At 42.2% G+C, this 9,322-nt stretch overlaps 1 long non-coding RNA gene across 1 annotated transcript; it reads right to left on the bottom strand.

Annotated features, from left to right (window-relative positions):
• Window positions 1-2,776: 2,776 nt before the first annotated feature.
• On the bottom strand, window positions 2,777-7,446 carry LOC134461724 (uncharacterized). Its single transcript, XR_010037380.1, has 4 exons — window positions 7,030-7,446; window positions 5,172-5,227; window positions 4,118-4,277; window positions 2,777-4,024 (listed from the first exon to the last, which is right to left on the bottom strand). It is a non-coding gene; the product is annotated as an uncharacterized LOC134461724 (long non-coding RNA).
• Between the last annotated feature and the right edge of the window lie 1,876 nt (window positions 7,447-9,322).

Genomic DNA, 9,322 nt, shown 5'->3' with positions numbered 1-9,322 from the left:
TCCTTAGAAGTTCAGCTCCGTATATTCACTCTTTCTTGTTTAGGTGGCTTTTTCTCAACCGTGTTTTGTCAATTCTCGTATTGGCTCAATCTCTCTCAGGCCGCCAAAGGACACGCCATGGGTGACACAATGTCCGCGCTAATGCAGAGAAGAAAGGACCCCGCATCTGTGTGATGGATGAAAAGAGAGCCGAGAGAGAGAGGAGAGAAAAAGAGTGACTTCAGAGAGCAGTGCGCCGTTCAGGGAAGCTGACAGAGGGGGGGGGGGGGGGGGTGTCAAAGGGGTCATAATTGGGTCCTCTTTCATTACATTAAATGAGTGGGGGGCCCTTTCAGATGACTTTGTCCCGGGCCCAGCCAAAGCTTTCAGCGGCCCTGGCTCTGTGGGTCGGCAGCTAAAAGGAAAACGCGCACACAGACAGTTTTATCGGGTCTAACTCGAGGCTGCTGGCAAAGCGAGCGAGACAAGAGATGTGCCTTTACCCTTCCCCTTTATTTACTCACCTCACCTTTGATTTGTGTGCACCTCTGAAATGTGAATATAATCGATTATTCCTCACGAAATACTTCAATAATTTGTCAGAAAATGACAGGAAAATAACCACAATTCCTTACCTGTTCTGTTTTTTTTCCCTTCTTTCTGTTCTTCTCACCGAGCCCATTATCTGTTGAATTGCTATTCAGGCCATGAGGGAAAAGAGAGGGGAAAGTGGAGATAGCAGTTTGAATAACGGCTCCTGCGATTATAATAATTCTCGGCAATTTTGCAGTCAGTCGTCTCCTCCTCCTGAGTGTAAGTGCTACTCTTTTGAGACACGCAAAAAAATGTATGGAGGTACTTAAAACTGCTTTTTTAAAATGTTACAACTTTGTCACAGAGGCAACGGAACAAGAGGCGACATAAGTGGGCGGGAAAAAAGTATTAGTATAAAAGTAGTGAGAGAAAGTGAGACAAGTTTTATTACACAAAAAAATGAGAGTGAAAGATAGAGGTAAACAGAGGACTGGACACCATACAGCTCCTATGAACAAACTGGGGAGTTCTTGGAATGGTTTCTGTTACTGACTCTGCCACCACTCCAACACAACACAACACGACACAACACAACACAACACGACACAACACAACACAACACAACACAACACAACACAACACAACACAACACAACACAACACAACACAGCACAGCATACACACACACACACACACACACACACACACACACACACACACACACACGCGCGCGCGTGCGCGCACACACACACACACACACACACACACACACACACACACACACACACACACACACACACACATAAACATATACACTTCTCTCTCTCTTTCTCTCCCCCCCCCTCTCTCTGTTTTTCTCTCTCTCTCTACCCCCTATATCTTCACCTCTCTCCTCTCTCTCTCTCTCTCTCTCTCTCTCTCTCTCTCTCTCTCCACATTCCTCGTCCAATGCTTCCATTAGGATTCATAGGGGCAAGAAGCCAGCGCTGGTTGCCAGGATGTCTCTGCCTCTGCAGCCCTTGTCATCGCCCGGGAATCACCGGGGACCCGCGGCTGGCGTCTGAGTGACAGGGTGTTTGTCAACAAACACAACAGCAGATGCCGGCGGGGAGGAGGTGAGGAGAACTATAGTGGAGGGATGGAGGGATGGAGAAGGAGAGATGGATGGAAGGATGGAGGGAAGGAGGGATGTGATCGAGGAGAAGGAGAAGTGGAACAGAGGAAGAAGAGGAGGAGGTGAGGAGAAATGGAGGGGTGGATAGATGAACGGATGGATGGTGGGATACAGGAGGGAAAAGGGGGAGAGGAAGGGGAAGAGAGGAAGAGAAGAGAAAGAGAGGAAAGGAGAGAGAGAGAGAGAGATAGAGAGAGAGAGAGAGAGAGAGAGAGAGAGAGAGAGAGAGAGAGAGAGAGAGAGAGAGAGAGAGAGAGAGAGATGAAGAGGAGGGCACACAGACTTCCTTGACAAAGCATTCCATTTAGTACTCCTCGCTGGCTGTCAGGTTTGGAGGATGCTACACTGTAAAAAGAGATCTATAGGATTTACTCAATTTAATTGGTGTAAGGATTTCCACAGTCCTAAATAGAGTATTACGTACCCCTACGTATTCAGTTAAGATTAACCAATTCCAGAAGTTCTGTTATACTGACCACATCAAAGTAAAAAATACTGGTAAAAATGGGGTAACATTTACTCATTTCAGGTAGCTTTTTATCACCACTTGTTACTGTTAAAAATTGGTTAAAATCTACTCAGTTCATGTAGCTTTTTATTAACACCTATTACTGATAAAAATGGGTTAACGTTTACTCATTTCAGGTAGCTTTTTATTACCACTTGTTACTGTTAAAAATTGGTTAAAATTTACTCATTTCATGTAGCTTTTTATTAATACCTATTACTGATAAAAATGGGTTAACGTTTACTCATTTCATGGAGCCTTTTAGTATTACTGCTTATTTATCAACTGTTAATTATTCTGATTACTTTATTGCTGTGTTATTCTTATTCCTATTAACCAGAGGTGAAAAGAGTACTAAAATATTTTACTCTGAGTAAAATATTTTAGTACTCTTTTCACCTCTGGTTAATAGGAATAAGAAAAACACAACAATAAAGTAATCAGAATAATTACTCTGTTGAAATTGTACTCAATCACAAGTAAATGTACCATTGAAAGAATCTACTTAGGTAAAAATAAAAAGTATATCATTTAAAATTAAAATAAACTTTGAGAAAAACTAAAAAGTTACTTTTTAACAATCAGTGTTTTCTGCCTCTACTGTGCAAACGTCCACCAGGGAAATTACAATTACAACAAACCTGTGCATATCAACCAAGATGTTTTATTTAAAGGAATATCGCCAACAGGAAAATGTGAAAAATGAGCAGATACACAATGTTTCAGTTTATCTCACAAAAAGTAAACAAACATAAACAACAGGACCATTTCATTCACGAGTTTGCCCTGGAGTATGGTAACCATAGTCAATAGGCATAATTCGATGTTAGCTGGTCTCTGTCCTGGGACCCTGCAGAGATCATGCGGCACGAGATCCGCTTCCACTCCATAAGCGTAGGGGACATGTAGCTGGGTGATCCAGTAAGATGAGGGAGTAGGGGGAGGTGCTGGGACAATTAGGATAGCCTTTGCGCATGACAGGGGAAGGAGGGAAGGAGGGATTTAAATTTACGCGAAGGCGGAAGCTAGACATGGCAACTGTCAATAACTCTCAGACTTCCTCCAGAACTAGGTTTATATAAACAATATGTAGAATTTGTAGCAGTTTTTGACAGAAATAGTCAAATTTTGTTCCGTTTTCACTTTGTTACTGATAAAGGCACATCAGTGTATACTGTTCTACCATTAAACTGCACACATAAAAAGGATACCAGTTTCTTTTAAAAAAGGATATCAGTTCCAGTCTATTTGGTGTCCAGGACAACAGTTTCAAACAAACGGGCTGCTCTACTTTTCAAAGACTAAATCCAAGAATACTCAGAATTCGTTTTACTCTTTGAGGAAGACATACAGCAGTGAAACATCAGAGTCCAACCATACTGATAACATTGCAAAGATCTCCTACTTATTACAAAATCACTTGTTTAGTGGTAAATAGTTGGGATACGGGGTCAGGATAGTTGGGGTCAGGCCACTCAGAGAAACCATAAGCAATTACAGCATACTGTATACTGGAGAGGCCAGTAGAGCTGCAAACTGGCTCCGGTGGTGCTGTGGACGTTGAAGGCACGGTGGATGGTGGCAGGGATGACCCAGGTGCTGCAGGCACGGTGATGGCTGGCAGCATGGTGGGGAGTGGCACGGATGACCCAGGCGCTGCAGGCACGGTGATGGCTGGCGGCACGGATGACCCAAAAGGTGGATGGTGGCAGGGACAACCCAGAGCATGGCAGTATGGTGGAAAGAGCTGCTGCACCGAGTGGAGGGACTTCAGGGATGGGCACAGTGAAGTCCTCAACCTTTTCATGATTGTCCTCCACTGTGATGACCCTTTAACAATAACACGTACTGATTACTACATATGCGAGTGAAATACAGTATGCCAAAAAGAGTAAAAAGATAATGGACAGAAAAACAACGTACAGTGCCTGTATTTATATGCCCAGTATCTCCTCTCGTTCCTCTTCAGGACCATCATCTCAGGTGTGACCACAAAACACTGTCGCCTTCTTTCATCAGGCTGCCCTTCTCCCGCTCCTGGGTCTTCTCAATGTTGTCAGTTGTCACGCACCTGAACACAACCCTGTGACAAGATACACTATTAAGAATACTCATTGGTTAAACTTTTTTTCTTTAAAGGTACATTCTATGGTCTGTTTTGGTCATCTGTCTAGAGCTGAAAAAGTAAAGGGGTTGAGTTATTAGTAACAGTTGTGACCAATCCACAGTGTATTTGCCCTCTACACAGCTCTTGACAGCTTCACATAGAAGTTAAGACTGCTCACGCATTGTTGACTCAAACACACACAGAGACAGTGCAGACCCTAAAGAGAGAAGACCTGCCGTCCTTTTTTTAAATAGAGACCCTAAAAAGAACACTTGTTACGCTATTCTACGGGAATAGGCTGTTTCAGAACATAGGAGTTTGTTTCAAGAAATTTAAGAACGACCGGACTGAGGCCACCATAAGGAATGAGCGGTGCCCACTTCATATCTGAAGTTACCGTGACCATCCATTTGCTTATTTCAGAAATTACACCTGGCTAGTTTCTTTACAAATGTGCATACATGGTCCATTGTGCTCCAACAATGAGAGCGCAGCTTGATTATGTCACATCTGTATGCAAACAGTAAAGGGATCTATTGACCTCAAAGGTGCACTGTGAAATGTATTTGGCAGTCTCGTTCCATAATTCATGCGGCCCAGTCATAAATCTTTTTCACTGATTCTTACCACCACCATCAAATTCAAAATATTCTCTATGACTGCGCAAATTGCAATATTAGTTATAATAGTACTAGCTGTAAATATGAGTTTATTATTTAGTTGCAAAATCTACTCTGCCACCATCCTACACAGTGCACAGTGCAACAAGGACAGCAAGCCTGAGTGAGTGAAAATGGCTATCCATAAACAAATAACATGACAGTGTTATGGCCTTTAAGTCTGTTTATTTTTCTTCAGTCGGCGACTTACCCTGTTCCAGAATGACTTCAGGACAACCATGCATATAAAAGATGCAACACCACTGCCTGAAACACATATTAAAAGCACATAACAATTAAGTTACAAGTAAGTAATTCTTGGTCATTAATATGACTTGCCACACACCACATAGGCTGTAGCTTACATGAGAGGTAAGCAGTTACCGCCTTTTCTCAACTCCTGCAGTAGGCAGAAGTAGAACACCTTATTATGCACAACATTGTGAATAATTTGACATGGATAAAGTTTAAGAAGTTGTACTTTTAAACTCGATTATTATGTAAACATTTCTACTCCTTGCAATTGCTATCCGTTTTGAAGCATTTGTTTCACTTTTTATACTAGTTATGAAAATATAGGCTACCGGTCTCTTTTCGTTGGACTGCCCTTCTTAATGTCAAACGTCATCACTTCGGTACAACTGAAGTGTGTGCGAACTGCGGAGACCAGCGAGAGAGAGAGAGAGAGAGAGAGAGAGAAGGGCTGTGCTTATGGAACCTGCGCGTGTCTGTTCATAGCGAGTCCTTCGACTAATGAAAGCAACTATCAAACTATCGTTGTCAAAACTAACCCTGACATTGAGTTTGCAACGTCCAACAAAAAATAACTGACTTCATGTTAGGTGATGTTATGACCGTGGATGATCACATTGGGAGGTCCCTCGCCAAAAACCTCCTCTCACCACTACTCAGAGTAACATAAGGGCGTGTTGGTCTACATAGGACTACTTACTATGATACATTTACAACAAACTAGCCTAATCAATGTCTCCTCGCAATGTTAACGGATTGATCCTTTGTTAGCGTTTATGCTCAGCAGGATTTAGCATGTCTAAGGTAGCGTTGTTTAAAAAGTTATTTGATGATCGATTCCTCTCGCTCCCCCTCTCCCTCCCAGTAACACAGGCAGGCACCCGGCATGCACACACCGTCTGTCTCGCTCCCCATCTTCAAACTGTCATTCAAACTAAGAATGTCTACGATTATGATTAATAATAGCCTACAAAAAAGTCTTTAGTTGACTCGGCACGGAGGCATCCCAGAATGATGACTGTTTACGCACACTGCTTTGACAGTTGATATGAAGCATTTCGTCGCGCATTTCATTGATTTGAAAACTTGGTGACCATAGGAATTTACACATTTTTAAAACAACATTCAAAGAGGAAGATTCGCGACGGGAACTGCTGAAAGACTTACGAAGGATTCAGTGACCAGCTACAAACGTTCCATGTTGAATGGATTTATTGTGGAGAATGAAATAGTGAAATAATGTGCCGTTCGTAGTCTGTCTACGAGCACAGTCCTTTAGGTGCATGTAACTTGTAAGATTATCACACTACAGCCTTGTGTGAAAGCAAAAAAGGAGGCTATCTTGTAGAATTTTCTCCTCCGTGCTTTCGCGTGATGCAGAGCATCAAGTGGCAGTGGCAGCGCAAACAGTGGATGGAACATTCGGCAACAAATATTTGTAGAACGACACACGAGGTCAGGTCCCCACCAGCAGCCAGTCCCAGTCTGCGCGCCAAAACTAGCCAACAAGGCAACATTTGAGAATGGAAAAAAACTTGGCTACAGTGGGTTTCATTCTACAACATTTTGAAATTGGTAGTGCTATCCGTTCATCTTTAACACAGGGCATACTTGTTGCCTTCTCCAAACGAAGTTTGAACGGCAGCTTACATGGTCCATTGACCTGTCTGTCTGCCCAGTGCGTTGCTGATAGCAGCTGCCTGAGTCACAGTCAGACAGTTATTACGAGCCAACTACAACTCTAGCGTGATTTAGTTTCCTTTTGATCATTGTTCATGTTTTGTATCCCATGTGTAATGCACGACTGGCCAGCTTACCTTCTGAATTTGTCCCGTCCATTGGAAGTTAACTTCATCCGCTGCGAGGCTCGCCACAGTCGCCGGTTGATTCTTCTTCCAATGAAGTCCCATAAAGCAATGCGCATTGCGGGCCTTAACCAATTTCAATAGGTAGTTTTGACAGAGACGGTTTGGATCATACTAGCCAATAGTATTAGTTACAGTGTTGGAATGTAAATTGGGTAAAGTTTAGTCATTTATAGGTAGTTTCGACACTAGCCATTAGTATTAGTTATAGCGTATGGATGCAAATTAGGTATAGTTTAGTCATTTCTCACCAGTACTAAGTCCTACTCCTTATTTATAGGTAGAGTGAGTATATTATACCCCTTGCATCAGAGTAACCTCAGCAACCTAATTTGTTGGGGTAAAAAATATAAATTTTTTGTCAGTGAAATGTACTGCCCCTCAAAATCCTTTTTATCAGTGTATGATTACTGTGGGGCGAGGCGTGCTGCTGGTAAACAACAGTGCCTGAGATGAGCGCACGAGGGGGTAAGGGGTGGCGGGGCAGGGCGCTGTAAGAATGCAATGTGCAGTAGCATTGTTGAAGAGCACATGGGGGGGGGGGTACTACAGGGGGAGTGGGGGAGCCCCATACCAGTACTGGAGGAGCACAAGGTGGGAGGAGGTGAAGAGGAGGCTGGGTGGAGGAGTGCTGCAACACTGCTGGAGCGCAAGAGGAGAGGAGGGGAGGAGGTGGGTTAGAGGAGCGCTACAACAGTAGCAGAGAGCGTAGGGAAGGGGAGTGGAGGGGTGCCGGTAGCACTGCTGGAGAGCAGGCTTGTACGAAATTCCGAATTGAATGAATTTCAATTCAAAGTAATGCCATAATACGAACACTAGGTGGTGTCATTACCTTGAATTTCTTTGAATTTACAGTTTTTTTCAATTGCTAACAAGCACTTACCCATACTATGGATACTTTTTCTAAACTCTTAACACAGACTACCACCTACCAAACACTATTGGCCAAACAGTTAATTTTCTTCTCAAAAGCACGCACTATTAAATATACACAAAGTACTCATTTCAAAATAGAACACATCGTTTTCTGTACACACTCACTTTACCAAAACACTAGAAACATGGCTCAAAATGAAATACGTCTGTCAAACAATAACACTTGTTTTCATTTCACAAGGTACATTGAGTCAATCCAATTACACAAGACTTCAAAACACTGGCTATTGCCAACATTACAGAAGCTGCATAGACTTTCACGTTTCAATTTTACAGGTAGCCTATTGCATGCATTCAAAGGCAACAGGACTCGGACCTCATGTGTTGTTGACATTCAGGATGATTCCAGTACGAAGCATTTTTTGCTGTTGACTACAGGAGGTACAGTAGAAATACTGTTTATAGTATGATAGAACAGGATGGAACTGGATACAGTTTTGCAATGTTACTTACAGTGAACAAAATATAATGAAACAAATACTTATAAAAGCACAAACAAGGCGGTTGCTTAGGGCGCCAAATGTCTTGGGAGGATAAAGCCTAAAAGTCCACACAGAATTAGAATGTCACATAAAATACATAAAACATTACAGTAAACCTTACACTGACAATGCTGTCAATGGTATTCATGGCCACTCAGTATATGTAGGTACCACAGATCTTAGATCAAATTGAAGACACTGCTTACAGATGTGAATTCTGAAATTCACAAAAGGAATGGGGGTGCTTCCCAAAAGCATTTTCATTCTGTGATTGTGAGACAACTTTTTACTGCAAAAACTGTTGTCAAAATGGTCAACAGAACCAAACAACTAAAATGGGAGGGGTTTCTTCTACTTGTATCAATAATCTGTTTACTGTACTCTTGCTAATATCATGCAAAGGCATTTTTAAATAAGGATTTGGATGTTTTGACACACTGTGTGAAAGCATTTGAAAATAAGCCATAAAAGATACATTGTTTTGTTGCTGTGGTTATCCCGTGTGTAAAGGAAATGTTAGCATTTTAGAAATGTATTCATTGACTGCTAATTGTGTGAAAAAGGCATTTAATGTGTCAACTGCATGGCCATGGAAAGCCCTTGGTGTGTTACAGTTTTTGCCGACTGCTTGCACACAATTTGCAAAATTTGGCTCATAGAGTCAAAACTCTACACACAAGCCAATTACTCTCAACACTTGGAGATAAACCCTTCACATACATGTCAGCATGAAACACTGCTATCAAAACCTAAACGTAGGCATAAAAACCTAACAATCTTTTGTCAAAACCTCACTTTCATGTCAAAAGACACACATTAGCACCAAA

Source organism: Engraulis encrasicolus, chromosome 13, assembly GCF_034702125.1.
Source record: "Engraulis encrasicolus isolate BLACKSEA-1 chromosome 13, IST_EnEncr_1.0, whole genome shotgun sequence".
Classification (NCBI taxonomy): domain Eukaryota; kingdom Metazoa; phylum Chordata; class Actinopteri; order Clupeiformes; family Engraulidae; genus Engraulis; species Engraulis encrasicolus.
This window is presented reverse-complemented; position numbering and strand designations above follow the sequence as displayed.